Below are 5,891 nucleotides of genomic sequence, written 5' to 3' on the forward strand. Positions count from 1 at the left end.
ATTCCTGTCCTGGGTTTCATGGGTTGTGTTTACTCCTGGAGGAGTAAACAACAATATTCAGGGAAAATTTACGAGGAAACTTGCAGGAAAAAATGGTGACCAGATTTAACAAGAGACAAGATGGAGCTGTTTGAATTGATTTGTCAGTTTGGGTTTAGGTTTCCAGATGATTTCCACCTTCCCTGTTTACATCACTCAAAAAACCATTTTGTCTCTAAATCTCCCTCAGCTTCTCCACTAACACCAGGCATTTAATCATGAAGTGCAGAAGCAAATGTTTGCATTAGACTTCTCTTCTTTATAGGTATCACCCATTTAGTGTTCTCTGGTTTCTGTAATGGCTGACACTTCCAGTTTGAACTGTTTGCTGTGAGTTGTTTTCAGGAGCACTTCTAAAATTCAAAGCAAATCAGATAAATTGGCACAAATGTTGAGATAACAAGGGATTTCTTTTTCTCTTGGCTACAGCAGGGAAGGTTCAAACTAGGCTTCATCTGGAGAGATGTTTCACTGCAACACAATCTGTCACAATAAATGCAATGCCCCGGGGTACACTATGATTTGTGTCACTGCTCTTACACTGTTTCAGGAAGTATTTGCTCTAAAAAGCAGAACTATGGTGATGAAGTCTAATAAGACTGTCAAGAAGTTACCAAACCTTTGACTACTCAGTCTCAAAACAACACTACTCAAGTCTGAATGTGTAATTCTATGTGAATGTAGCTCAAGTACACAGTGGAGCATATGGATCAAATAGCTTTTTCTACTCTGTGTGTTGAAAAGGTAACAAAAAATTGTTTTAAACATGCAAATTAGCAATCTAAAGAGATTTCCTTTGGGTTTCCCCAGCTAACACATTAGGCTCCCAGTAGGCTTGTTAACTCCGGCATAGAGCTTTAAAAATAACTGCTGCAGAAAGGAAATGCTTTGTACATTGCTCGTCAGCCTTCAGGTACAAAATCAGTCTCCAAAGCATGAGACAAAAATGTTTCAACACAGCAAAAGACATTAAATGTATCTATTTGCCTCTTTTGAAGCAGTACAAGCGAATAGGAGATAGCTTCAGCTATAATAAACAAAGATTATACTTTTCTATGTCAATATGATGTATAGCACTGTTTTCACCTTTCTAATTATCGTCTGCAGAGTTACATATAAAAGCTGCTCTTTCAGGACAGAAGGCAAGGCATGCCAGCAGAAGCACCTCTTGTCCCAAGTTAGGCTACAGCCTTCAGAAGCCTAAATTTAAGCTTATGCTCAAATGAGTTTTGAACAATCCATTTTCCCTGGCCTGGATTCACAGTCTGTCATCATGAAGTACCACTTACAGCACTAATCAGAATCAGAGAACTTGTCATTCAATTATGCTGTCACATAAAAACCATCTTCTGAGGATTTTCTTTTAAATAGATAAGGTGGGTATTAATGTTGATGTGAATTGATTCTGCTATTCAGATATAAAGGGAGTCCATTCTCACACTAATCTTAAAAGTGCTTTTGCACTTTGCCAATCATTTGCACAATTACAAATATCTGAGTGCAAAACCCAGATATTTGTGCAAAACAGATGCTTTCTTAAACAGAAGGCTATGGGAAACTGGGTTTAGCAGAGGAGTGCTAGAAAAGCTTCTTGGGCATGTACAACATACCCTGATAGAGGAAACAAATCTTGTTTTAGTACTACCCTGTGGGTTTTGCAAAACTTTTAAAAATTAAACTTTGACCTGTACAAACTCTTCATATACTTTCATTCCTCTTCATTCATAGAGCTGGATTAATAATTTCTCATTCCTTTCTGTCAGGTAAAATAAGAAAAGACAAAACCTGCTCAAGTTTCTTGGTCCCCTTCTCTCTGTGCATGTGCTCTCCAGTGGACCTGCAAGTAAAGGTGAAGGTGTCACTCACCCTCCTCTAACAGAGACTGTGGCATTTTAACAGTCTTTAACAATCCCCCCACGGGCCTGCAAACCAGTTGTTCCTAAGGAACAGCTAAAACACCCTCCACAAAAATGTTCTGTGAGGAGCAGTCTGTTTCCCTGATAAACGTTCTAGAGTGCAAAGATGATTACTGAACACAGTTTGCTCCAAGGAGTTCTACAAAACAGCAGAAAACTGAACAGATACTATATGTGTGATAAACATCTGTTACATATTCATTGTCTTTCAAGTGGGAATGGAGGAAGCACATGTTTTATTTTACTAGCCACCATTAAGGAACTAACACAACATATGGCCCTAATTAAAGGAACAAATATTGACAGTAGCTGTTCAAAATTTAAAGGTAATGGATATACAAAGAATATACTTAGAGAACACAGGGTGTGACTGACAGAAAGAAACTCCAAAAAAAAGTACATTTAAAATAGCCACATTAGCAGACAAGGAGAGTGTGATGTGAATTTGCAACGATGGAAACAATTATTTTTCTAACAAAACAAATTACAGGCAAACCCTAATCTGATCATGAATTTCTCCGGCAGTGGTACAGTCCCTGAAGAGAAACCAAAGAACCTCTATAATTAGTAACACTTAAAATCAACATTGCTGGAAACTATGCTGGGGGTCAGAGTGGCTCCAGCAGAGCCAGATGATTGTGACAGTGGCTACAACTGACCCCAGAATTCTTCTGCAGATAATTCCCAGTGAATTCCATAAGCACATGTAATGTTTTAAAATGTTGAGTTCTTGTGATATGAAAACATCAAAGCATGAGGGTATGCTTCAAATGATAGTATAAATTCAGAAAATTGTCAAATCTCTTTATATAAGTTATGAATATTGGGGAAGAATCTTACTGATAAACTTGCCATTCTTTTTCAAGGAAGAGACAACTATCTCCTGTACTAGCATGTTGCATGCTCACAGTTTTACATTACTAGTGCACAGCTAAGGAGTAAGAGTAAATAAATGAGAGAAAACTCTCACCTTTTCATCCCTAGCACAGCTGAAGAGCACATTACTCAGCTGCTTTAGCTGAACATGCCAGTGTTCTTCACCAGCTCCTGGCAAAGCATGAAGCAGGTTCTTTCTGCTCCCCAGCTGTGAGGATCTGAGGTCACTAAAGCCTTGCCCCTGTTCAGTATTAACTGGGGATGGATGAAGGGGGCAAAGCAAGAGAAGCTTTTAAGCAATTTTGAAGGATTAACAGCCTTCTGCTTTCTCCACAGCAGACTGAAAATTCCCCATACAAGCCTGCACAGAGCAAGCAGCCCATTTACAAAGATAAAAAACTGAAGTGAATGAACCTGCTTTGTTCTCTTGCACCATTTACTAAATATGGGCTACAAAATGACTATTAAAACTTTCTCAAAGGCAAAAAGTTTTCAAATTATGACAAAAGAGATTACTGGTTTTCTCTTCAGGCCTGTGCTATTACTGGATGGCTTTTACCAGTCAGCTCTGTCGTAATTACATTCATGGTTTTTGTACAAAAGGCCATGACCCCTCTCACTGAAGTGGATTGGGACACTTGCATGCAATGGAGACTCCACCCATGGTTATGTAAGTAAAACAGGCATCTCAGTAGAGATTCAAGTATCTGAATGGGACTTAGTTGTCTTATTAAAGTCCTGGCCCAAAGGCTACCTCTGCATCTGCTCACTTGACAGAAGGTTGCTGCCATGGCCAATATTGGTTTGCCAGACAGTCCAGACCATTAGCTATCAACAGTGAAAGTAAGCCAGTGCCTGTGCTTGCTCTTCTACTTCTTTCAAAAAAGATTCTGAACTTTTAAGAATACGTTTAGTAGTACTTTATCATCTCTTCTGTGGTGGTTGATGCATAAAGACAGTAGAAACTGAAGCTGCGCTACACTTAGTTCCAAAGCTTAAATAAACCATTAATTTTACATTAAACAATGACTTTTTTTTTTAAATGGTCTTAACTCTCAGGTATTCCACACCACCGGGCATTTTTGATTAAATGAAACTGTGAGATGTTGTGCTTAGGGCAGTGCCTACAATGAATCAGCTGCTCTGTTAATGCTGCAAACTGGTTGGACAGGATTCAGGAGCAGTCCAGAGCTACCTGTCACCCTAGGAAGGTCTCCTGCCACAGCAACATGTGTGAAAGGGGCTGTACAGCTTCCAAGTAAAAGATGGTTCATGTCTGAATGGGTTTGAGAGCAAGCAGAGGAGGTGAGGCATCCATCTGGTACTGGGCCATATTTAACTTTTCACTGACTGAGAATGGAAAGAGATCATGCACCTTGTCACATGTTTATGGTGGGCACTGCATTAATGGAAGGAAAAATTGTTTTTACTTCATAGGAAACTGTGGAATTCTGCTGGTTTTGGCTAGAATAGAGGGAGGGTTTTTTCACAGTAGCTAGTGTGGGGCTACCTTTTGGATCTGCTCTGAAAGAAGGGTTGATAATACAGAGATGATTCTGTTACTGCTGAGCAGGGCTTACACAGAGACAAGGCCTTTTCTGCTCCTCACCCCACACCACCAGCGAGGAGGCTGGGGGTGCACAGGGAGGGGACACAGCTGGGATATTCCCAAGAGATATTCCAGATCATATGGCATCATGCTCAGCATATAAAGCTGGAGAAGAAGAAGAAAACATGTTCATAGTGATGGCATTTGTCTTCCCAAGCCACTGTCAGGTGTGATGAAGCCCTGCTTTCCTGGGGTGGCTGAACACCTGCCTGCCCATGGCAAGTGGTGAATGAATTCCTTGCTTTGCTTTGCAACACATGCAGCATTTGATTTACCTATTAAACTGCCTTTATCTCAACCCCTGTGTTTTCTTACTTAAAAGTGAGCGAGAGTAAACTCACTGAATTCTCTGCCTCATCCTGCTGATGGAGGGCTTGGCTACTGACTGGGGGTTAAACCACAACAAGATAAACCAGTAACTGTATTGTAAAACAGTTTTTTATATAAGTTGTGGCAACCTCTGAACTTGATCTGTCACAGTCCATTCCCTTAAAACTCATTTTGTCAGAAACCTCTTAAGACTTCAAACAAGCTGGGATCTGTTTTACCAGCAACTATACCACATCAGAGAAGTTGCAATACACCTTTTTCGCTCTAGTAAGGACCAACTTCAGCGGAAGGGTGACAAAACCCTGTATTGGGCAATTTCCTAATGCATTTTTGTAGTTACTGCCCCAACACAGCATGAATTACTAAATATAATGGGCATACTGGGAATGATCTTACTGGATGTTTGACAGACACACTCACTGAGCCAGGAAGGTTGGTCCTGCTGTCTGCTCAGAGCCCACGGAAGGAAGACTGGCTGGGATCAGTTGGTGGCCAGCAGTGTTACCAAACACCACGGTGGTCTGGGGTGGCCTCTGTGGTAAGGGCACTCTTGCCCTGTTGCTGCCCAGAGAGCCAGTAAGGGGCCTCTTGCAGGGTCACAGAGGTGCTGAGGGAGCTGGGTTTGTTTAGTCTTCAGAAGTGGAGGCTCAGGGAGGAGCCCATCTGCAGGAAGTTGTAGTAAGGGGGGGGCACTCCCTTCTGCCGTGCCCCCATTGCGAGGAATAGAAGAAATTGCCTCGAGCTGAGACAGGGGAGATTCAGATTAGATATTAGAAAAAATGTTCATTCTTTAGGTGGTCAGGCACGAGAACAGGTTGCCCAGGGAGGCGGTGGAGTCACTATTCCTGGAAGTGTTCAAGAGGCATCTGCATCTGGCACTGGGTGATGTGGTTTAGGGGTTACAGTGGCAGTGCTGGATTGATGGTTGGACTGGATGATCTTAAACGTCTCTTCCAACCTTGGTGATTCCACGAGTCTATGATTCCAGGAGTCTATTCCATGACTCCAGGAGTCTGTGATTCCAGGAGTCTGTGATTCCACGATTCTGTGATTCCATGAATCTGTGACCCACGATGCTGTGACTCCTCAATCCCACGGCTCCAAGCCCGGGCGGGGCGGGG

The sequence above is a fragment of the Chiroxiphia lanceolata genome, chromosome 16, assembly GCF_009829145.1.
Source record: "Chiroxiphia lanceolata isolate bChiLan1 chromosome 16, bChiLan1.pri, whole genome shotgun sequence".
In the NCBI taxonomy this organism is placed as follows: domain Eukaryota; kingdom Metazoa; phylum Chordata; class Aves; order Passeriformes; family Pipridae; genus Chiroxiphia; species Chiroxiphia lanceolata.